Source organism: Mus caroli, chromosome 6 (genome assembly GCF_900094665.2).
Source record: "Mus caroli chromosome 6, CAROLI_EIJ_v1.1, whole genome shotgun sequence".
In the NCBI taxonomy this organism is placed as follows: domain Eukaryota; kingdom Metazoa; phylum Chordata; class Mammalia; order Rodentia; family Muridae; genus Mus; species Mus caroli.
Window position 1 is genome coordinate 134,144,455 of NC_034575.1, and position 25,450 is coordinate 134,169,904.

The window sequence follows — 25,450 nt, forward strand, 5'->3', positions numbered from 1 at the left end:
GGAGGGGAGGGGAGGGGAGGGGAAGGGAGGGGATGGAGGAACTGGGAGGTAGGGAAGGGGAGAAGAGAGCTATGGAGGGGAGGAAAGGAGAAGAGAGGAGAAGCAAGACAATCCCATCCTTTGCAACATTGATAACTCTCTCCTCTCTCCTCATGACGATGTTCAAAATGATGGTACCACAAATACTCTGACAAGGTTCTGCTCTATCCTCTGTCTGATACATCCTAGTCCCCAAGCAGGAAGGGAAATGCAGAAACCCAGAGAGGCTACTTTCTGACTACAAATCAATTTCTTCACACAATCACTGTAGTCTAGAATGGCTGTGTCTGTCGTGGAAGCTACCTGCTACATATGGCTGTTGAAGTTTAAGATAACGTGCATCCTCCAGCCTTGCTATTGCCCCATGGCCCAGTGACTATTACGTTGGACAGCAAAGAAAATTGGATATTTCCAACATGGTAGAAACTCTCTTGGACAGCGCTGGTTTCCAGATTATTTCAACAAGTTCCAGTTGCACCTTAAATTAAGACTAAAATAGAGTGCTTTCGATAAAGAGAAGCGAGCACTAATTAGGATTAATTTCAGGCCATCTTCACTAATAATGGTCTAATAATGGCACTTTCTTCTTAAACACTGGCATTGATCTAGACAGGTGAGCCCTAAAGCCTTACCTAACAAAGTAGGAAGAGGCAGCCAGAGACAGTAAGGGAAGCAGGATCCCTAAGTTTACAAGGGAGGAGTCCAAACATCAGCACAATCCAGGTGCCCAGAAGCAAGTCACCTGATCTCCTCTCCCTCCGTTTCATAATGGAATCAGAACAGCCACCCCATAAATCAAGCAGCTCGATTCACGTGGCTGTTTGTGGCAATGTCCTAAGCAAGGGCTAGGCATTAGATCGGTTCCCTCCTTCTGTTTTTTTCTCCCACCACCAACACCACTACAAAGACTCATGAAGTATGCCATGGGTCCTTCCTTAGCTTTGAGAATGAAAGGAAGCAACTACATGGCCATCGTTCATTGTAGTTCTGCTCTATTCAGAACACTTTATTTGTGATTTTCTTTAAAAGAGAGGGAGAGGTGAAATAGTGGCCAAAAAAAAGGTAGAGAGGAAATAAAATGTAAGCTCTTGGAGACGTTTTTAAGAAACTCCTTAGGGAGCTGGGGATGCAACTTAAGGGCAGAGTGCTTGGATAGCATATGTGATGCTCTGCATCTAATGTCCAGCGCTACGAATAAGCAAATAATAGACTTGGAGATTCTTCCGATACATCTGGAAGAGTAAAGCAGGATAAGTGGAGTCTAACAAACACTGGAATCCAGATGTGATCCTGGAGAATAAGAAGAGTCTGGCTCGTTATTTGAGCCGCTTTCCCAGGGGAGTTGAACACCGAGCCCTGTTCTGAAAGTTGTAATGGTGTGGTCTGACAAACAAGGGGGAGGAAGAAAAGATAGCACTTCAAAGTGAAAAGGCGGGGAAGGACAAGTTCAGACAATTGCATGCTGGGAAACGATGGCTGGTGAGGTAAGAGGCAGGTAGCTGCTGGGGTGAAGCCCAGGTGCGAGCGTGGTCAGGCAGTAAGGGCTCTGTGGGGAATTTCCCTTTCCTAATAATCAGTAATGTAGAGCCACGACGGATTCTTGAGCAGAGGAAAACAGTGTTTAAAGGAGACAATTCCAGCAGCTGTGTGGAGGATGGAGAGAGGCCTACAGGGAAGCCAGTGAGGGCCCAGTACTAAGCAGGGAACCATAGAAATGGAAATGAGAATCAGAGGAGGCCTTTCTAAGAAAAAACTGGCAAAGACTGGTGTGGACTGGAAGTAGGGGCTGCTGGAGAGGGAGCCAGTGGGACTGGGTGCCAGGTCAGTGTGCCGGTTGAAAACAACGGAAGCTGGGGTTCTCATGGCCATTGAGACTGGGAAGGGAGGAAAAAGCTGAGGGTTTTCTCTCCTTTACTATTTTCAACACAAGGATAACATGCCAGGGGAGATTTTTCTATAAACCACTGGAGACATAATCACATGCTGGAAATGCAGATTTCAGAACCATCAAAATCAATGTAACTGAAACCATGTGAGAAAATGAGCCGTCTAAAGAACAGAGGGCCAAGCAATGGGAAGTGGGAACTAGATGATGCTTTGAGAAAACAATGCACACGGAGAGCAGGAGGGATTGCTGGCTTGCTCAGCTGGACTGGAGCCCTTTGGGGCTGCTTAGCTCTTTGCTGCAGGGTACTGCCCTGGGCAGAGGGGAATGTATCTCTAGCTTCTACCCACTAGATGACAATTCTCTCCCTCTCTCCCAATCGTGACAACCAAAAATATTTCTCCAAATATTGTCAAATGGACTCCAGCTAAGAGCTACTGATGGAGAACTGAGAACAGCATCCATTTGTTCTAGGCACTGTTGGGAGGGCTTCAGATGTGTTCATTCATTGAATTCTCCAAACAACATGCTGAAGCAGCTGTAACTGCTATTATTCTCCATTATTCCTAAATTAGGAAACCAAGACTCGGAAGTTAAGTAGGAGCTTTTTCAAAGTTCCAAATACCAGGATCTGGCAAGGGCAGGCAGTGTGTCTACAGGGCTCATGGTTTGGTTTTGATTGGTTGAGTCTTGTTTGCTTGTTTGTCTGTTTGTTTTTCAAAACAAAAAGCTTTAGTGTCTTATCATTAAAAAGTAGGGATCATATGCAAACACACTGTGGAGACAGACTCCTCAGAGCCCTCTGGGGCTGAGAGGAGAGTGTTAAGTGGATGTGTGAGATACCAGAAACATCAGGCTTGAGGAACTGGGACACTGGGACAGGACAACTTGTCTGGGAATGTGGACTCCAGAAAGAATGACAGGGCTGAAGAAAGAAAGTGCATTTTGGGTTGCAACAAGTAAGACTTTCCAGTAACCATGTTGAAAACAGCCCAGGGGTGGAAAGATGAGATTTTACAGTGACCAGCTGGCAGGAAGCAGTTGAAGTGGCAACTAACAGGTAAGAGAAGGAATAAGGCACACAGATGCTCTGAGAGTTAATGGTCCACGGACTAGAGGTACAGTGGTACAGGGTACGCCAAAGTAAAGGTCTGTCACTCAGTCGTCCAGACATAGTGGTATCTGAGAAGAAGAACTCCAGAGTGGACAGGTGAACTCATTTTCAGAAGTTCCTTTCTCTGCCTTTCATGTTATGGTGACAAAATAGAGGGAGAGAAAAGGACAGGATTATAAAGAGTTTGATCCATAACAGAGAAACTGAACTGGAGTATGGGAAAAAGAACGTACAATAAGGGGCATGTGGTGGTTTGAACATGCTTGGCCCAGGAAGTGGCACTATTAGGAAGTGTGGCCTTGTTGGAGTGGGCGTGGTCCTGTTGGAGGAAGTGGGTCACTGTGGGGGTGGGCAATTAGACCTTCCTCCTAACCACGTAGGAGCCAATCTTCTCTTAGCTGCCTTCAGATGAAGATGTAGAACTCCGAGCTCCTCCTGCACCATGCCTGCCTGGACACTGCCATGTCCCCACCTTGATGATAATGGACTGAAGCTCTGAACCCATAAGCCAGCCCCAATTAAATGTTGTCCTTATAAGAGTTGCCTTGGTCATGGTGTCTGTTCACAGCAGTAAAACCCTAAGACAGGGTGGAAAGAAACAAATGGTATCCACACTCTGGAGAAAGAAGTATCTAAGATGCCACCTGGTTAGGTCAAATGTCAGTAACCCACCTGAAGCAGAGAAAGCGAAGCCTGCTATCACAAGACAGGAAATAAGGTCTTAGGGGAGGGGATGAGAGGATTTTGGGATGGCTCCTGGCTGGAAAGCTGTAAGGAAGGGCATGACAAAGCAGAGAAGACACTTCTGTGCCAGCAAGGGACAATTTCTGTGTAAAAGAATTGTGAAAGAACTCGTGAACTCAAAATACTGAAAATCTTTGAGGTGAAAAAAAAAACAGAATAAAGAACAACGCTGTTGACCATTTTATCTGAATAACTAAATAAACACCCGTTCTATTAAGATCAGACAAAGTTCCTTCCCTCTGGGCACGCTGGGCCATCCACTTAGGATGAAAAATCTAAGAACAGTTATTTCCACAGCGTGAGGAGTTCTGTGCATAAAATTACAGCACTAAGAGCATTTATTTAATCAATCCACAAAATCTTCAGGAAGCAGGAGTCTAGTGGAATGGAGCCCAAGTGTGGCCGGGAGTTACAGGAAAGCAGAGTGCCCTCCTCCTCCTCCTCCCCCTCCCCTCTCCCCCTCCTCCTCCTCCTCCTCCTCCTCCTCCATCACAGACATGGCGGGCACAGGCACAGCAAGGATGTTTGACTTCTCCACACTAGACAAGGAGCAGCTGAAGGCAGGCAGAGAAGGTCCACAGAGTCATTCCCAAGCCTGACTGTGTGTTTGAACTAACTCGGCAGCACACATGCTAGCACCGTAGAGATTAGAATCCCACTTCAGTGCGCATTCTGTAAAGTTTCCCATATCCTGCAAACAAAGAGCATCTGGTTTGTATTGTCATGGTATCTATCTTCACACGCACGTGTGCATACACACACACACACACACACATGCGCACACACACATGCACACTCTCACACATGCACACTCTCACACATGCCTAAAGCTGGCTCTTTCAAATAGAACTACAAGGAACAAGACTTCATTTAAGCTTTACCCCCCCTCCCCCCCCCACAGCTGCATCTGGGCTGTAGCCCAAAGGCGTGAAGGAAGCATGCAGATAGTAGCAGTCTGGGTCTCTTCTTGATTCCACACCCTTCTCTCTTCCACCCCTGATTCCAGTAGGAAAGGGAGATCTGGAGTCAGTGCCTTAAACACCTCTTCTCCAGTGGAAAGAGAAAGGTTGAAGGGTGCTATCGGGAGCAATGTTTTCCCCAGCCTCTGGTTATTAAGCTCAGATTGTAGCTAACTACCGTAATTTTGTGTAGAAGCCCTGAATTGCTTATGTTCCTAGTAGGTACAAATAAACTAAAACAAAGCATTCATTCAAAACTTGATTTAACACATGCCATTTGAATACCATCCCTAATTCTTTTCTAAAATGTCCGTTCACCACCATTTACAGGCAGCAGTAAGAGACAAAGGGGCTTACACATCATAAATATCAGCGCTGAAGAGGACTGGACTGTCCCAGTGATTGTAACACCCAAGCAAGCCCGGGAGGGGCTGGCAGCGGGCAGGCTGGCTGACCTCCACAAAGAGGTTGCAAAAGCTCCCTGGAGTCCAGACTGAACTTCCCAGGGTGGCAGAGCAGCTGTCGCATTCTGATTCTCCCCCAGAAGTGTGCCAATACTGCCTCTGACTTGTCCTCTAATCGAGGACTGAGCAGTGGGGATTCAGCACAGCCCCTCCCTGGAGAACACAGCTGGCCAGGCGGTCTATCCACTTGGGTCTCCTCCAGATGTCTAGGAAGAGGACATTCCCTGACAGCTCACTCACCCTCCACCTTTTTTGCCTCTCCCTTGCTCTTATATTTCCCCTTTCCCTGATTTTTTCCACCTCACCACAAAATAAAATAAAATATAATAAAATAAAATAAATATAAAGGTGAAGGAGCAGAACACACTAATATCTTAAGCATATTCTCCCTCCCCCTCTCTTCTTCCTCCCCCCTCTCTCACTATCTCTGTTGACTCTCTTTCTACCTCTTTTTCCTTATTTCTGCCAATCTCTGATAATTCAAGGCACCAAGGCTCCAATTCTCACGGCAGAGGTCCCCTGATTCCCAGACACGCCCAGTGTCACCTGAGACAATGGTTTTCTGTGGCTTTAGCATCTCCATCATAAGCATGACACATTTACATGGAGAAAGGAAAGAAAACGCAGAACATCCTTCACGGTTGTTATTTCTTTATCTTGCCCCGCCGAGCATCCAGCAGCATTGCTCGTGGAAGGTGAACAAGACAGGCAACAGAGCTAAGTTCCCGGTGCTTCACCTCCCTGACCTTACCCAACCTTCGTCTCACCTGCGTGGGCTAGAAGCCAAAGAATCAGGTGCCCTACCCGATGTCACTCACAGGAAAAACGACAGATCCAAGAGTCCAAACTCAAGTCTCATTGACGTTAAATCCCTGTTCCTGACTCCTAAGGATGCTAGGAGTGGTACAGTACCAGTCTTACCCTCCAGACCCCAGCTTCTAAAGTTAGAGGTTTGCCTTGGTGTAAGAGCCGCAGCAGCCCCAGCCTGGAAACCCTGAGAACATGGGACAGAAGTGTCCAAAGAAGGCACAGCCGGCCTACCAGAAGAGAGACGTATCTCCCACTGTGAGAAGGCATATGGAGTTTGTGGAGGGGAGGAAAAGACTATCAGAAATCTTTAAACCCTTAAGGTCCCAAAGGTAAGTGAATCTTCATCTGTGACAAGAATTTGATCTCAAGGCCTCAGGCAAGGAACACAAAGTCTGTTAGGATGCACAGTGACACCCAGAAGAGCATAAAGAAAGCCAATTTTCTGTGTATTCCCATATTACCTGAACCACATTAGCCCCTCTCAGGACTCCTCATCCCATTCCCTGTACAGCTCTGCTGCTTCACCCCCATCCTTCCATTTATGCCAGTGTAGAGACACCTTCCTTCTGCCTCCTTCTCTAGAAACTTCTCCCTGAGTCTCAGTCATGGCCCGTCAGCTCCTGGAAGATCATCGGTAAGCCGGACGACCCTGTCCTAACAAAGACACCACTGTACACATTCCATACAGCCACCAGACTCTTTGCTTCTAGAAGAACAAGGTCCCAAGGAAAACTGTCCCTTGAGATCTCCACTTTCTAAAACCACACAATTAGCTGCAAAGCCAGCAGGTGAGCTCTGGGCACATGGTTCTCAAGCATGCTTCACACACTGGCATTAAGGAGGAACCTCAAGGGTTCCAAATCCCTTAACATTTCAACTGGAGGAATCTCTGAGCCTGGTGGGAAAGTGGCTCTTTCTGGAAAAATGATCGAGAACATTCATTTTAGGCACAGCTGATTAACCAGGATATGACTTGGAGGTAGGGGTAGAAGTGAGGGGTGCCAAAGACAGAGAGGGATGGAGTTTGAAGGTGATGGGGTGGCCATACAGGTGCTCTGGGGTGCTCTGCAGCCCCCTGGCTGGGCAGCTGACTAACAGAGTACCTTCCCCTTTTCTGGGGAGGAGCCCAGCACAGTACTTCAGAGGTCCCACCCTTGCTGAGGATGTTAGGAGAGGTTGGACTCCAATCCACTGCCCCACCAGCCCAGGACAAGAACAAATCTATCACTAGGTGTGTTATCAGTCACAGCATTACCCCCCGCCCGTGTAGGAGTTAGCTGTGGAAGCTGGACTAACTGCACTTATTTTCCCTTAACTGCATAGATCAGCTTCCTAAAGTTTTCTGCAGGCCCGTCCACTGTGCAGAGCCATGGATCCATCAAGATCTGTCTTTTAGAAAGCTATTTAGATGACCACCATGCCCTAGACACTTCAAGGTGTTAAAAACTGACAGTTTGACTCCATAGATTCTCAACCAACCATTTATGCTAATGATTCTGTAGTTTCTAGCCACCACTCTTTAGAAAGAGGACAAGCCAAGCTAGCCTTTGGATATATTTCTCTGACCTGTGCAATAGTCTCCAATGACTTCCTTTGGCCCCAGTCATGACCATTTCTTTCTTAAGATATTTTAGCTTCTATCATTAAGACCTGAGGCTGTTTATTATTTTCTCAGTAATGTATATTTTAAAATTCTCTCTAATGTTAAATCATTTTTTGTTCCCTAGCTTACAGTAAAATTCAAATTATAGACACACATACACACACACACACACACACACACACACCAGCATCACTGTGTATCTGCAACTAGTTTTCAATGACATTGCTTTTTAAATTTTGTTACATTTTATTTATTTAATTTGTCAGAAGACAACCTGTACATTTGTTAGCTCTTCCCTTCTGCCTTATACATCCTAAGGATTAAACTCAACACACCAGGCTTAGCAGCAAGTGTCTTTACCCCAGAGCCATCTTGCCAGCCCTCAGAAATTAACAAGGATTTCCTGCCTTGGCTCTGTGGAGACAGGATTTACTATTTTGCCTTTATTTAGTTGTTAACATAAAATATCCTAATCAGTTTTTCTGAATATGAAAATAATAGAAATTTTGTTAGGATAAGGAAAAAGATAAGGAGGTAAAATAATAATAGTCTAGTTCCTACTGGGCAGTAGTGCTGCATGCCTTTAATCCCAGCACTTGGGAGGCAGAGGCAGGTTAATTTCTGAGTTCAAGGCCAGCCTGGTCTACAGAGTGAGTTCCAGGACAGCCAGGGCCACACAGACAAAATCTGCCTCGAAAAACCAAAACAAAATTAATAATAATTACTATCTAGTTCCTAAACCTCTATGTCTTTTCAATTTTCATTCACATTCAACACAAATTAATAGAAATTCTAAAAATGCATGTTCTTTTGGGTTGATTGGTGTTGAATGCAGGGGCTCACACATGCCTGCACATGGAGGTCAAAGGACTACATGCTGAACTCAGCTCTCTCCTTCCACCATGGGGGTCCTGAGGTTCAAACTCGGATCATCAGGTTTGGCAGCAAGAACCTCAGGAGCCTCACCCTTGTGTGTTTCATGTGGAATGTTAACCTTGTTTTTGCAGGCTTCGTGGCCTTTACCATTTCTGACTATAGCCACCATAGTAAATTCATTGTTCACCTGAGATGGACATCACCAAGCATACTACTCTAAACTAACAGCAGGGCTGGGCAGAGCAGAGGGAGCCTAGGCCTGAGATTCAGAAGAGCTGAGAACGAACTCTGGGCCTCCCGCCCGCCTTGGATCCTTGCTTTCATAAACATGACTTCATACTTTGGTTTCTTCATCTGTTAATGTCCAGGGTTCCTTGCAAAGAAAAGCTATGACCAGAGAAAGAAATCCACACGGAAGACTCCACAAGCTACAGAATTTACAGAAAGATAGAAGTGGGGGCTACTGCTCTAGCCAGTGTGCTCTGTCTTTTGTTAATGTCATTCTTAGAAAAACCTTCCTTCCTGGCACTTTGGTTTTTTGTGTTTAGCTTTCTTTACAGTTATTCGTTTTATTCAACTCTAGATCAGTTCATAGCTAATTTCCCCAAGGTTTACTTCAACCTGTAAATCTTAAACAAATGAGTCTCTATTTGAGGCTATCTTCTGCATTTTTCTGTACTAAGAATGTGTCCTCCAAAATAATAATTATAATTATAATAATTATTTTTAAAATGTCACCATATTGTCATATTTTATTTTTCCAGGTATAACTTGATGAATCTCTCAGAAAAGTCAACACTAGATTAGACCTGGAAGTCTATGGGATACAGTAGCAACTACTGTCTCCATCTACAAGACATTAAACATCACTCCTCCAGCACCCAAACTGACTCCCATTAGAGTAGATACCAGATGAGGAACAGGGGTGGCCATGGTAACTAGGACTCTTGGGAAACTCACTTTCAACAAGACCTGCTCAAAGTGAAATAAGAGAAGCCGTTGACTAGCCAGAACGATGGCCAAATAATGGTCTATCACAGAGAAGTGAGGATGTTGTCCTTGGCTGTCTGGCAGTCTGCAGCCTCAGGTCTTGCTCTCATCCTCTGCTTTCTGAATGTTCAATAAGAAAGGATGGTGGAGATGGTAGCTATCAATGTCAGCCATCCAAGGGGACAGCAGGAACCTGGGCAGCAGGAGCAACGGCGTGCTCACCCTCCATTCATGTCGGTGCCACCTGCATCCGTCGCATCTCTAGACAACTATCCTGGGTGTGTTCTCTCGATGATGAGCATACGGGGAGCTGAAAGTCCTCAAACACCCAAACAAATCCTGACCACAATCATTAAAGCCCACAGTGCATCTCCTTTCCCTGTTCCACTGTCCTCATTATATAGAGCTGAGCACACACTATGTCCCTCCTAAGTCTGTGACTACAATTTGCCCATAAACATTTACTACAAAGATATAGAGAAAAGAGCTTAAGAGGGTAGCTCTGGCCTGACTCCCGAATCCCAAGCCTGGCTCTGCCACTTATGCTAAGCAGGCTTTGAACTGGTTACATATCTGTAAGGTACATATAGGATATTCATTTCACATCCCTCCTATGGTGGTGAGAAGGGCTACATTAGGTGATTCCTGAAGCCCCCACAACACAGCAGCGACACCAGTCAATGTGCATGGTCCCAGCACTGAATTGGGCACACACACAGGGGCACAGTCTGGATGCTGTTTCTACCCTTCAGAAATTGACAGGCATGGGATGCAGATACACAAAGGGCTTGGTGATTCAGCTTATGGGGGGACAGGAAGACCTGGAGCATAAGGTCCTGGAGGAAGATCATAAAGGTGGATTAGGCATAAGGCACAGGTGAGATGGGAGAACACTGTACACAGAGTGACAAGCCTATGGGGCAAGATTTTGAGACTATCCTTCTTGGCTTCTGTCACCATTTCCATCCCTGCTCTTCCTGAGTCATGTAAAGATGAAAGATGAGCCTGGAAAAAATAGTTCCACACATAAAGCCGGAAAGATCGGTCTTGCTCTCCTGTCTGACAAGCATTCGTCTAGTTTTCTCGATAAATACTGTGAAAGAGAACCTGAGAAGGAGACACCGGCCAGAGATAAAGACTCTCTCGGGTCACAGTGCCTGGGTGTTGTTGCTCTGTATTCAGAATGTCGGTTTCTTTGCCACCGTTGTCTGTCTTCCCCATTAAATGTGTTCTGTTCTCTCATCCCCCGGGAGTAGATGTAACATGTGGAAGGCCCCAGAATGTATCAAAAGCCCAGAGCGGGACAGGCTTCTTAATAATGCTATCCTGCGTGTGTAGATATTGAGCCTACACTTGAGAGGATTTTTTACATTTTTCTCATTTGATCTGCAGTACAACTTCGTGCCCTAAAGTTATCATTTTACGGACACAGAATGAAGTTCCGTGAGGTTGCAAAGCTTGCCAGAATCACACAGGTCAGCTTAGTGGGACCCGGTGGGACCTGGTCTCAATGATAATAATAATATAATAATATTTACACTTGTGGCAGAACCCAACATGGAGTGATTCTCCCGGCTGTCATTCTCCACTCAAGGTAGAAATTTAACATAGGCTTTAGAATAAAAGAGATATATGAAACTAGGTGATCTTTAACAAGTCTGTGCAGGGAGAAGGACCAACTACTCCATCCTAGAGAAACTCGAGTCTACAAGATCAGGATGTAGTAAATGCACAGAATAGAAGGAGACTAAGGAAATCTTCCCAGCCCGTCTCTATATGAAAGAAGGCGGCACTGGCTAGCATCCTGAATGTCTTACCTTTCATCCTCATCAAATTAAATTATGATCCAGGAATTGTCTATCCTATAGGAATTCTTGTTTCCACTTTAGAACAACCTTGCCTTTTGCCAAGAGCAAAGCCCAAAGAGAAGAATTCTAAAAAGGAAGTTGCTTCAGCTGGAGTGTCAAAGTCTATCACATTAGAGGCTGGGGAGATGGCTAAGCAGTGTGCTTGTCTCTCAGGCACAGGGACCTGAGTTCAAGCCCCCGACACCCACAGAAAACACTGGTAGTTGGGGAAAAGACAGGAGGTTCCTGGAGCTTGCCAGGTAGCCAGTCCAGCTAAGTCAGCGGACTATAGGTTAGTGAGAGACCCTGTCCTAAATGTAGGAGGAAGAACCACTCTGCGAATCTGACCTTTACAGGCATGTGTACACATGAACACATACACATACCACACATGTACACACACACACACACACACTTACACACACATACACATACCACACATGTACACACACACACACACACACTTACACACACATACACATACCACACATGTACACACACACGCTTACACACACATACACATACCACACATGTACACAGAAACGCACACATACACATACCACACATATACACACACACACTTACACACATATACACATACCACACATGTACACACAAACACACACACGCTTACACACACACTCACAAACACACAGCCTATTATGTTAATGAGTCCACATAATCCTGTATCCTTTATTACACAGCAGAAGTTCCCTATAATTTAAAGGGCCAAGGGTTAGTCACACGCAGAAGATGTAATTTGGGAATCTGGCTGCAGCTTACAGTTGTGTGTCCTCCAGCTCTCTAATCCTCACCCTGTTAGTCTAAGAAACAGAAATAATAACATCGGCCTTAGAGAGAGGATTAAATGAGATAACCCAGGTCAACATAACTCATAACATCACTGGCACACCATGAGTCTTTCCAGGCAACTCAAGGCCCCATCTCCGCAGGAAGCTGTCTCAAGAGAAGACAAGGAAAGACCTTATGTGTGACTGTCATATTTGGGCAGACAGCTATAATTCTTAGCATTTTTAAATCTACCATTCCTGGTAGATTAAAACACCCTACCATTTCTGGCTACCTATTTCCAGAATCTTCCCAGTCCTGCCATCTAATGTCTCTTCCAGGTGCATCAACGCAAGCTTCGTCACCAACATCGATTCCTTGCTATGGCCACTGAAAGATCACTGGTGCCAGCCTTCATCCCAAAATCACAGACTCCTTGGAAGCAGGTAAAGGCTAAAACCTGAGGTTGGAAGATTGAATGACAGCAATCTCAGACAGCCCGGGGTTGAAAAAACTGAGAGTGTCATGGGACAGACAGCATTGGAAACCCCTGATGGAAGAGGTCTGTGCACAACGAACTCCTCATAAGAAGAGTGGGACAAGCAGAAAAGCATTCTGGGAACAAGCAGCCTAACAGAGCTTATTTCCACAGAGGGAGGCCAAGCAAGGCTTCATGAGGGAGACTCCCTGTGAGGCAGACCTGGAGGAAGGATTTAAAGGCCATGGTTAAAGAGAGTTGTCATGTCCGTTGCATGATTTGGACTCCAGTCCAGTGATGTGGGATGCTGGGGTGGGGTGCATTTTCATTCCTGCTGCCTAAGCTGTATCTAAGCATGATTGTGTGCTCTCAGATTCAGCTGATCCCACCCAAGGCAGCTAGATGTTCTTAGCTGACAAAGAAGCAGAGACATAACGCCTTCTTCATCAATCACACTGTTCCTTTGCCATCTTTGCCAACATCTTCCAACTGCTGGCCATGTACTGATATCCCTGACCTGAGGACTGAGGACACACAGTGACACCAAACATGAATAAGGGACGGGGATGACAAATCCACAAGAAACAAAGTTAATTTCACTTCTCCCCATATCAGCTCTAAGTGTTCCTTTCTTTAAATACCCGAAAGGCCCACACAATCCAGAGGATCTCGAAAGCTGAGCATCTGGATTTGGCCAGGTAGAGTTTTTCTGAACCCTGTCTCAGGAAAAGCCAGGATCTAGACTGGGAAAGAATCTGCAAAGGACTGACATTTTCTCTATTCCCCGGAAAGTCAGAAACAACCCCGGGGTCTGAGCCATCCACTTTGGCCCCCACAGAACTCGGGGGAAGGAGGCCTGAGCCACATGAAAGCCATTCCCAGGGATAGTGCTACAATGTCCTCACGTTCAGAATTTTCTGCACACAAAAGGCCACCCAGCAGGTATTCTGAAATTCAGATCTTTGGCTGTTTCTCCCCTAAATATTTAGTGCGCACTGAACACCACTAGCATCCCAGCCATCCCTCCCACATCCCCATCCCCATCCCCAGTGGCTATTAGCAGATGTCCAAAAGAGAACAATGGTTTGTCTTTGAAAAGAAAACAGACCCATAAATCTGGATTCTGTTCTTGCCATTGTACATTTAGATTCACATTTATTTTAAAACAGGGAAGGGAGGAAGCTGAGAAGGAAGGATGCGAAAAAACTATTAGCCCAGCCAGCCTAATAATCGGTGACTAAAGTTACAGTCAGGAAGAGCGACGTCTTAATGCCTCCTACCCTCTGCCTTCCCTCCATGCCTTTAATATTCCACTCCGGGCACAGAGAGGGAGGGCAATGGGGCCTAGTGAATTCCAACTGCTCCAGGATAATTGCACCATTCAGGGCCCTCGCCAGTCAATCAGGGGCTGCTTATCCAGCCCCATTTATTAATAGTTTTCCTGCATTTACAGTGTACAAAGGAGTGAAATGGGGCTCTCTCTCTCTCTCTCTCTGAAACAAGAAATGGGGCACCCTCAATACCGACTAAGTGGAACGGAGCATGCTGGCAGAAGCGGAGGCTGCTCGCCCTATTTCACAGCCACACCTGTCCTGGGGTGTCAGGGAAAGCCTTCATCTTATGCTTCCTAACATTAAACACCAGGCCCATGTCAACATTGGGAAAGCTCAGGCACATGGTCAGCGGGGCGCTGAGTTTAGTGCAACCCAGGTCTCAAACTCTGTGTACACTCCTTGCATTGAATCCCCTCCCATCTCTGGCTCTCTACAGGGTCTCTCTATACAATCAAATTGCTAGATTGTGTCATAATCAGGGCTAACACCTACCTTGTCAACCAGCTAGTGGAAGAGTCTCAAATATGACCACACATAGCCTAGTAAATGTGCATACCTTTAATTCAGCAGTTAGGAGGCAGGGCTATAATAAGTTTGAGGCCAGTGTGGGCTACGTAGTGAGAGTTCAAATAGAATAAAATAAAATAAAATAAAATAAAATAAAATAAAATAAAATAAGGTAACATTAGACTCCCCTAAGGGACTTTTAAAAATGGCTACTGTTGGAATTCTTCCTGAGATTGTTTGTGTGTGTGTGTGTGTGTGTGTGTATGACTGTGTATTTTGTGTGTGTATATATATGTGTATTCCTGAGTGTGTCCATGTGTGACTGTGTGTTCCTGTATATGTAGGTGTGTTTAGACTGTAGGTGTTTTGGGAGGTGAAAGGACACCTCCAAATATCATTTTGCAAGCACAACTGTTCTTCATGGTAGGGATTTTCAATCGCCTTGACCTGGCAGGCTGGACAGGCTGGGAGTGAACACCAGGGCTCCATGGGTCTGCATTTCCCCAGGGCTGGGATTGCATGTATGTGGTGCTAAATCCAACTTCAGTTTTCTTATATGCATTCTGGGGCTAGAACTCGGGCTCTCGAGTTTTCCTTGCTGTGCCATCTCCCCAGTCCCTTCCTGGGAGTTCTCTTCGAATGGTTTAGGGTCGTGTGATGATGATCCAATGAGCAAGATTCTTTTTCGGTTGCTCAGCTTTTAAAATTTGTTTTCAATTCAGCTCTGGTGTAGAACGAAGGCTAACAAAGGCTAAGGAAGGATGTAAGGTTGTATCGCCTCCATTACTGGGTGAGAAGTCTGAGTCCCAGAGCTGAAGTTTTACACACACTTGTGAAGCAAGAAGCAGCACAGACACAAATATAAATTTCTCCCCCAAGACCACCTGCTTGGTCATCTGCTGGATAATGAGACTGAACCCTACAGGGACGCCTGACTTACAAAGGGGGTGACCTGTGCTCCCAAGATCTGTGGCGCGGTGAGTGCCCATCACTGGCTAACTCAAGGTTTATCCTCTGCAGTGAAGCACGAATTTAAGATTCATTGTCAGACCTACTGTTCACACATACACACACACACACACACACACACACACACTGCTTGTGATTGTCAGCATTGTGTGTGTTGTTCATCTCTGGCCCAGACATGCTCATACACACACACACAAACACACAGAGACAGACACACACAGACACACACAGACACACACAGAGAGACACACACATACACAAATACACACACACACATACACATACAAATCAAGGCTATACTGGATCTAAATTGTATAACCTTTCAATATATCTCACATTTGATGCGTTTGGTGATTCAGGCCAATGTTCAGAGTAGGTAAGTCACTGCACCTGCAGTATGTTTGGTGTTGATGAGGAAGTAGCATGTGTGTGTTCTGATCTCTAACCCAGATGCTGTAATGTATGTGAGCGGATCATGGCATAATAATGGGGGAGTCTTACTTTAGAAAACCTGGTCACTTTCACAGAGGCAAGGGAGCTGTGGGAAGGGAGGATTAAAGACGCCATGTAAACCCTAGGAATGGTTCTTCCCCATATTGCTAATAGTACAATGCTTTTAAACAACAGTATTTAACTAAGTCCCATGACTCAAAAGAAATAAAATCCCCTCATTTCCTAAGATAATCCACCCAGTTAAAGTGCTGAGAGGGTCTACAAAAAGAGGAATGAGAACTTGAAACTTGGCATTGAGAGAAACAGAATTATGAATTTGCAGTCCTAGTGGGCCAGTGATCAGAGACGACTTGGGGGAGAATGAACAGGGGGTGGGAGGAGGAGGAGGAGGCCAGAGTAGGAGAATGTGTGGAGACACACACTGGCCTCACCACTCTGTCCGTTGGAGGTTTTTCTTTCTCTTAAGCATCCATCCCCAAGGACGGACAAGGCCAATCACTTCCCTCTCCTTCCTGATCTGCTATTCCTCGGGTCCAGCCTAGCCTCTGCTTTACCCCATCATCAACTAACCAGAGAAAGAATAGCTTATTGCTCTGTTTCTATTCCAGTCACCTTAGAACACTTGACCTTTACGTCAAGATATTTATTCACCCCTGTATCTTCATTCCCACCATACTCTTTATGTGAAATGGACCTTAAAAGTGTCTCCAGAATGAAATCTAGTCCTGGTGGCACTTGCCTAAAATCCCAGCCACTGGGGAAGTTAACAGGGGAAGATCATGAGTCCAAAGCCATTGTAGACTACAGAATAAATTCAAGACCACCCTGATTACTTGGCCACAAAAAAGAAGTGTTTTAAATGAGTGGGAGACATACATAGGACATGCATCTTGGTGTTCAAGTGCTTACCTTACCTAGCATACACAAGGTCCTAGGTTGAATCCCCAATACTGCAAAAATTAAAATTAAAAGAAATCTTCAGACCAAGCTGAATAATAAGCTTTTCCTAATAAAATTAATAAATTTCACCACGTACAGAGAGACAGGGAGAGTGGGGAGTAGAAATAGATGAAATACAACTTAGCAAAGAGTCCATTCAAATTCATCTTTCCTTAAGCACCCATGTTACAGCTTAACCAAAAGGTGACCGAGATGTCACCCATCATCCCTACATCCAGGCATCCCTCAAAGTAAAAATGTCTACAATATCAGGCCACTCCAATAAGGCAACTAAAATGTGTCATGGAGTGCCTGAGAATAATGGGCACCTCTGTTCTCCTCGCCCCTCTGTGCTGCTACAGAAAGCTGCTAGCAGATGAATGGTGCGGCACTCTACCTCACTACTCGAGAAACACATGGGGCCCGGCTGGTCCTTCATTCCAAGTAGCCTGGCCTGGGCTGGGATCCAGCTCTTTCCTTGGACACGAATCAGCTAACAGCTGTCCCTTTCTTTGTAATGGCCATCAATAAAGTTAGTTGCAATCCAGTGGTCTAAAATGAAAACTACATCATTTACTCATTCTAGAAGCAAGTCTAACAAACCGGGTGAGGATTCATTAACTGTAGACTCGCCAAAGCAGAAATTAGAGAGCCTCAGCCCTCCCTCTACCCTGGTCCTTTGTGGTCAGAGTCTCTGAGCTAGGGAACCAGCACAGTCCTGCGTTGGTCCTCAGGGATGCAAGACAAGGAGGATGGGTGTCTATAGCAGCCTGACTATAGCACCCGATGCATCCTCACGGAATGGCTTGTCCATCCTTGCCTCCAAAACTCTTGTTTGTTCTCCAAGAAACAATTCAACCACCAACTCCTTCCATGAATCCCTCCAAACCTCTTCCCCACCATCTTGCCTTGAAAGGTTTTAAACAAGTGAAGGTCTCTTCACCCTGTGTCCTTGAGGACCTCCAGGATATAGCTTATCTGCTACTGGAATATGAAACGCCAATTCTTTTTTATAGCTTGATTAATATTGCCTTTTTATCAAGTATTTATTGAATAATTGAACAGAGCAAAAAACATACAGATAAATGAAATAAAGCAATTGCTGTGTGCATGAGAAATAAACTAAGAAGCAGGAGAAAATGAGAAGACAATCCATTATAAGAAAGCCCAGAAATAAGAAGGTATAGAGGAAACAAAAAAAGGGGTACTTGAGTAGAAGAATTATAAACAAAAAAAGTAGAATAAACAGGTAAAATTAAACATATTTTTTTCTGATTAGAAAAAAAAATAAAGCAAAGATGCTGTGGATGCCACAAATAATGAAGATTAGGCACTAACTATGATGGTGCTCAGATGTATAGTGGGTGTGGACCTGGACCTGGTCATACAAGAACTCTGACATGATAAACTTGAATATCAGGTCTCACCAAAGACCTATCAAATCAGGATGTGCATTTTAATAGCACCCCCCACACCCCCGTGACTTCTGTATGCAATAAAGTTTGAGAAGGAATGATGCAGATATGCAAAGTGCACAAACAATCGCCAGCTCTCACTACCATCAATGGTGGATAGCAGGAAACGTCAGCACTAAGGAGCTACATAACCTTGGGACAATCACTTCCCCAGAGCTCAGCTTCTTCATCTATGGGATGAGGACAGAGTAGTGGCCTACTGAGTTTCAAGTTCTTGATTACATCTCCCAGCATACCATTACCTCATTCTATACCATCAGGCAAAAAATAAATAAATAAAAAATAAAATAACAAAAAAGCACCTCTGACTGATAAACACTGTGCATCCTGTCCTAGCTCATTCTCCCAGGGCTATCCCGTATCTATCAGATGCCTGTCTCTGCGTTGAGTACAAATGATTCCAAGATGAATACACATCTCTCCCTGCCCTTGAGGAGCTCGTGAGCTTCTGGGAGAAGGAAGAAGGACACGTAAATAAGAGAAAGCAAAGGGGTCTTAGAACTTCAAATACATGCTAGTAAAACACAGAGAGGGCAAACAACCACACTGCTGGGGGCAGTGAGGAAGAACTGTTACCAGGGTACAACAAAATCATTTGCGTTCTTCCCTGCCAACCTCAGCTGACAGGGCTAGAGAGTGACAGGAGAGAAAGAAGGTACCGGAACACCAAGCAAAGCAAAGAAGGCCCCTGAGCACACCTCTCTGGTCTACACATCCTGAGAAGTTGACCCACCAGGTGAATCGGGCTAATAGTCACAAACAGTTAACATCTCCACTGCATCTAGACCTCAGAAACCAGAAACCTACCTCCTCTGAGTTCTGTGTGCTCCCTCTACTGACTGTGCTCAGTTCTTCCCATCTTCAGCCTCCTGGAAGACAATACCAATTCAACCACTAATCTCTCCCTGGAGGTTTCTTCTATGGTTACAAAGAAGAGAGGCACTTTAATAAATGTAAACAATTCATTACACCAGCAACTCTTTTGATCTATATTTGTTTACATAGGAACAGTGCAGTCATTCCCAATCGAGTACAGGGTCACGGAGACTAAAAACGGGGTTCACTAAAAGGATGTAATCTCTAGGATTCTTAAGGACTGTAAAATGGCAAGGAGAAAGAAGGCAATCTTAACTTTGGCAGCCCCTACTCTTGACCCCTACTCTTGACCCCCATCAAGATACCAAGGATGAGGTCATTTGCTATCATTGTCGTTCAAGAAGCAGGCCGTCAATTGGAACACCTGCATCCAACCTCCACAATGGTCAGGTCATCCCTGGGTTCCATCTCTTGTGTGGCTCTAGGTGTTGATTTGAGGTCATGGTTTCTTCATGTTCAACTTCCTTTCCCCCTGTTTCCTTCTGTGTCTCACAGCCCCCAAGTATTCACTAAATGTTTACAGTAGCTGGCCAATACTGGTGAAGATGTTACCTTCATTAGATCCTTGAAGAAGAAACCCTGCCCTTGGGTTTACCACAGCCATAAAGGAGATGAAAAATACATCTTAAAGTTTATGATAGGCCGCAGGATCCACTCAGTCCTGATTCTCTCCCACCAAACACCAGTCACTCATTATGCCAGCCAACTTTTATCCCCGTGTCTCTCTCAAAGGTAGCCATTGCCCCTCCCCATGCAAGCCTATGTGGAAGTTGAAGGTCTGAGAAAATGGCTGAGTTATAAAGCCATTCTTTGGGAGACAGAAGCACAGAGACAAGACCCCTTGTTGTTCACCCTCCCTCCAGAGGAAGTCGCTCTTCTTAACCAGTCAAAAAACAAAAAACAAGCAAACAAACAAACACACCTGGGATGCAAAGTAGTGACAAAAAGAACTTTTCTCCCTCTCCTCTCCTCTCCTCTCCTCTCCTCTCCTCTCCTTTCTGCCATTTCCTTACTTGTACTCTCTGCCTACATCCACCCCTGACAAAGATCACACACCATCAGTAGCAGAACAAGAATCTGCAGGTGGGCAGACTTCCTAGAGCTGGAACCAACAAGAGAGACAAATTAGACAATTCTCTGGCATGCTCTGCTTCTGTCCCTGCACACTAGCCCCTGGAATGTCACTCCTTCCCCAGGTCCACCCTGCACTGGCATACCTGGAGCACAGGAATCGAGCCACATGTGGTTCACTCCCCTTAAAACCACATCCTTAGCCCTGCTTCCCTGGGAAGTCATAGTTTCCTATTGATGTTTCCTTAATTACAGACTACAGAGGCTCTTTCATTGCTGTCGAATGTGTTCTTCTTCATCCCACCAGTCTCACCACTCCCCATGTTGCCCATGCCACAATGGTGAGGGCAAAAAGCAAGGAGATGAAAGGGAACCCATTCAGTGATGAGAAGCAAAGAGAGCCACAACCACAAACCCAGAAAGGCCCAGAATGCCACCAAGTCAAGCATCATGGGCACTGCTCATGATGACAGGTCACAACAGAGAACTCAAAATGGTTTGGAATACCAAAAAGCTGCAGGCCACCTGTGGCAGTGCCTCCTTGATACCTGACAAGTCTTTCCCAACTGGATCGCCTCTCTTTTCTCTCTAGCTTTCTCAGCCCCTTTGACTTCTCTTCCTCTGTATTCTACTCTTTAATTTCTTCTCCTTTGCCCAGTCCTTGGGCCAACCAATGACAGCTTAGCACTTGAGTGCATCTTGCTGGCATGCATGGTTGAGACCCTGCCCAAAGTCTCCCTATTGATTTTATCACCAAAGAACATTGATCTTTATCACCAAGGTCCTACTCAGTTGCAGAACACTATCACAGGCAACTGTGATGCAACAGTCGCCACATGCCCTGTGGATAGCCACCTCTCCTCGTCCACCCGTGCATACCAACTCTCCGCACATTGAGCTGGCATCCTCACCCATTCCTCTGTTCTATTTTGAAGTGAAATGAAGAGTTCTTCCTCCTACTTGAAGGAGGAGGAGAAGTCAGGGAGCCAGCTCAGGTGGCTCTAAGGTGAACACACACCAGATAACCTCAGCTATTTGTAGACGTGGTGAGAACATGGTTCAAATTGGGATCCCAACCTCACTCTTATTACACCATGGTTACAGATTAAGGCTTCAGCAACGAGAGCTTAAAGAATGAGGCCTAGGGGAGAGGAGCAGGAGATTTGGATAGATCCATATCCATCCTTATTGAACAATAAAGAACTATTGCCAACTGTCATTCTGAGTGGCTGGCAAGGACCTTCTACTACCTCCCCTACAACACTAGTATTTTTAGGTTGTTCCAAAGGATGATTATTTTGTAAACGACTTGGCTGGAGGGGAAGGGAGTGTTTGGGAAAGGACTATTGACTGCTCATGACTTTCCTAAATATTTTTGAAGACCCTTTCCCAACCTCACTCCTGCACGAGAACATCTTCGGAGATTCCAGGGTGTATAGACAGTGTAGAAAGGAGATGAGCAGCTGGGTCCCCATCTTGGCCCTCGAGCCAGAGATGCTATGATTTTTTCAGGAGTTGTCTTGGCTTGCCTGAGTGGCTAGCAGAAGAACTGTTAGCTAAGTCTTTTCCATTCCTGTTGCTATTTCCCTTTTCAAATGCTGTCCAATATATTGGGCATATTTCACATATTTTTATATTTATATATATTTTATTATAGGTTATATATATTTCTTCACATATATAACAATTTCAAATGTTGTTGAAATGAATGGGAAGATAAAAGAAATTAAAATATCAATTCTATTTTTGAGGGTACAAGATGAACACATGCAAGCAGCACATCTCTTTGTTTAACACAAAGGCTCACATGTCGAATTCTGCACCCCTTCCACATGCACGGCGCTTTAGAAGTCTGCAAGATAGCCATTTTGCAAGAGTGTGGAAGTAACAGTTTGCTTGGAGGATGTGCGGGTATAAATAGATGTGTGGACAGAAGGAGAAATTTACAGCTCAAAAAATAATAGCACACGGGGAAAAGATACAAATGAAAAGCAGAATATTGACAGACTCCCTTCTTTTCAAGCTTAAGGTTGAAGACTCCAGCTTGCAGCATCCAGGTGTTCTGAGACCAGCCAGTCCCTACCTGCACCTGCACCTCTGCAATAGGCCTCCTGGGATCTACGGCCCAGTTTCAACCCTTTCTTTACACACCAAGTAGGTTCCAGGGCAATAGCCACGATAACCCCGATTAGTATTTTTCTGTTTCTGTTTCTCTCTCTCTGTGTGTGTGTGTGTGTGTGTGTGTGTGTGTGTGTGTGTGTATACATATATTTACAGAGCATAGAAAGGATCCCTAAAAGGAAAGAGAGGAGATAGGGAAACAGAAAGGAAGATGGCAAGGAACAAGTCTCAGCTTGGAGAAAAAAATATTTATCTAGATGCCCATCAAAATCTAACATTAGCTCTGTGTAAATCAAATGCTCCTTAAGTCGGAGAAGCATACAGGTCCCCTGGCTGCCTGTGTCTGCATATAGACATACACCCCTTCCAGCCTCCAACCTCTTCTGTGCCTGCAATCAACCACCCCCACCACCTTCCCGGAAAAACAAAACCTGTTAGCTAGCAGAAGCACGAGAAACGACCTGGAGGTCCCCTTCTTTGTCACAGAAGCCTTTTCCACAAAACGGCATTATTTTGAGATCATGTTATTTTTTTTTCTCCCCCAAAGGAAAAAAAAATCATCTGAGACACTGGAAAAAAAAACAGATTTAAAACAAGAAATCCCCACCCCAGGTGAGGAAAAAGAATAAAATAGAATGTGCCCTACCTTGGTTTGTAGAAGCCAAAGCTCTAGGCGGACAGATTAAGGGAGAGCGCATGTTGGGAATATCCAGAGTCCTCTTCTCGCTTGCATATCCACATAAGAAAGACGGAGGATAAATGAACGGAAGAACATTTAAAATCCAGTGGAGTGTGAATTTGGTTTTAATCTTGTGTCTTGAAGAGATGTAAATTCAAAGAAAAAAATGTAAAAGGGAATCTCAGGGTGTGGAGAGCGGCTCACAATGCAGAATCCAGAGTCATTATTCCATGTGCATGTAGCCCGAATATATAGATTTAAGGAGTCTCCGGCAATTAAGGGTTGGGTTCTTTTTTCTTTTTTCTTTTTTTCTTTTTAATTTTTTGGAGATTTAGTAGAGGAGTCTCTGTGTGGAGAAGCTGGGGGCAGGCTCTGTCCCTCCGTGGAGCGTGGTCATTCCCAAACCGTCCCCTTCCTAAGGGGAAAAAATGAGGAGGTCAGGGTTTGATTCGAGTGTCCCCCGGAGGGTTAGCAAAATGCATGCCGGAAAAAAATAATATATATATCTATATACCAAGTCGTTATAAGGAAAGGGGGAGGAAATCCTGCATTTCCCACAGAGTACACACGAGAGGAATTGAAAACAGCTGGCACCAATCTATAAATAATTCCGAAAAGGTCTGCCTATGCTGTTCCTGGGACAGGCATGGATGAAAGGTGAGAAAAGCCAACCTGAATGGAAGAGAGGGAAGAGGGAAGTGGGAAGCAAGGAGGAAGGCAGGGAGAGGAGGCTCCACACAGCAGTTCACACTCACACACACGCGCGCGCGCGCGCGCACGCACGCACACCATCCCCACTTAACTCGCCAGCGAGTGCGGCCCCCAGCCCCATCTGCAATGCTGCTGACACGTCTGGCTCGCTCTCCTCATCTCCTCCAGCAGCGGAGCCTCCTCCCACCCCGGGCTCGTGCTCAATGGGTTCTGATTGTGCACCGGCCGCACACTGGGCATTTCTTGGATGGGGCACACTGACACGCGCGTACACACGCCCCCGACGCGCACGCGCCCCCGCGCGCACTCACACTCACCCCCGCGCACACTCACGCCGCCAGCGCGCTGATGTGCAGCGCACCGGGCTGCACCTGCAGCCCGAGGATTGGACTGGAGGGTCGCAGCGCGTGGCTCCCGCTGCTGGCACCGCTGCCCAGCCTCTCCCCTAGAAGGGATTAACCACCTCAGAAAGACCAAAGGCAGTCCTGTCCCCTTCCCCCTCCCCAAAAATATCCTTTTGTTTAAAAGGAAAAATTAAAAACCATCCAAAATAGCAAGTGGCCGGTGCTGCTGGATTGGAAAGCTGTACCCAATACCAGGTTGGTTAGCAGTGCCAAGGCTTCGAGCCTTTATCTGCCTGATTTCCCCAAACCCTCAAAATTGAGACTCCAAAGCGGGCATTTACGTACCGGTTCTGAGCACCTCTGCGGTGGCAGTCTCCGGAGAGGGGTGGCGGGTGTCGAGGGTTTGAGAGGTTTCCTTTCCTGCAAAGCAGGATAGATGGATCAGTCTCCCGGGTTGGGAAGTTCACTACGACTCTTTGCAGAGCAGAAGGAAATGTATTCGGTTGCCAGCTCCGCTGGATGCCGGGGATGGAAAGGCAGCTTGACCCGAGAAGCGCTTCTCCATAGAGCCAAGCCCCGAGATTTCCTAGAGGTGAAGGAACCCAAGGAAGTGGTGCTGGAAAGGGGGTGGGGGAGGACCTTCTTTTCTCAAAAAGGGGGGGGGGTGGAGAGGCAGGAGAGCCCAGATTCCAGTTGGTGGTGATGGGAGTCGGGGGAGGGGAAGCGGGCGGGGGCAAGTCAAGCGTTCGGCAGCAGGAGAGGAAGAGCAGGGGAGGAGGGGGGGGAGTAAGAAAAATGGGTATTAATCACCGGCGACGCGGGGAGGGCGGGGACATCAAAGGTCCTGGTCTTGATTTGGGTCTCACACCCAGGAACGTGCCACTCAAGCGCGCGCTCGCGCGCGCACACCACACACACACACACACACACACACACACACACACACACACACACCCTACCTCTCACACTCCGGTTCAGGAGGAGAAACCCAAGAGGCAGGGTGTGTGTGCACGCGCGTCCTCTTGCTCTCCACCCCCCACCCCTCCCCATCCCCAAACCCCCTCCATCACCCCCTCACTCCCACTGCTAAGACTCTTGGCTGAGGCTGCTTCTCACGTCATGAGCTGGGGGAAGTGGGGTAGCCAAGGGGGTGGGAAAAGCTTAACCCGAGGCCGTGGTGCCTCCTCCTGGCAGCAAGAAGGAATAGCAGCGAGATGGGGCAGCTTAGGGGTGAGGGGAGACAGTGGCCACCTTGGACCACCGCTCAGGGCTGTGCACCTCAACCTGAAGGCCATGCTGCAGACTGACACTGTAACCCCTCCCCTGGTTCCATTCAGCAGTCTCTGCTTGGTACCTGCTTTCCAGATACAGAG

General features: G+C 46.1%; 1 protein-coding gene across 4 annotated transcripts in view; it reads right to left on the reverse strand.

The window, feature by feature from the left end:
• Grin2b (glutamate ionotropic receptor NMDA type subunit 2B) overlaps window positions 1-25,118 on the reverse strand; it is a 450,218-nt gene extending 425,100 nt beyond the window's left edge. Inside the window, exons 1-3 of one of the 4 annotated variants that reach the window (XM_021164703.2) lie at window positions 25,037-25,118; window positions 24,423-24,497; window positions 22,990-23,437 (exon numbers count right to left, since the gene is read on the reverse strand). The gene's annotated coding sequence lies outside the window, so the exon portion shown is untranslated. Of the gene's footprint in view, window positions 1-22,989; window positions 23,438-24,422; window positions 24,664-24,887; window positions 24,951-25,036 lie in introns of those variants that run through there. The other 3 variants (XM_021164705.2, XM_029478515.1, XM_029478514.1) reach the window with 3 other exon arrangements.
• Between the last annotated feature and the right edge of the window lie 332 nt (window positions 25,119-25,450).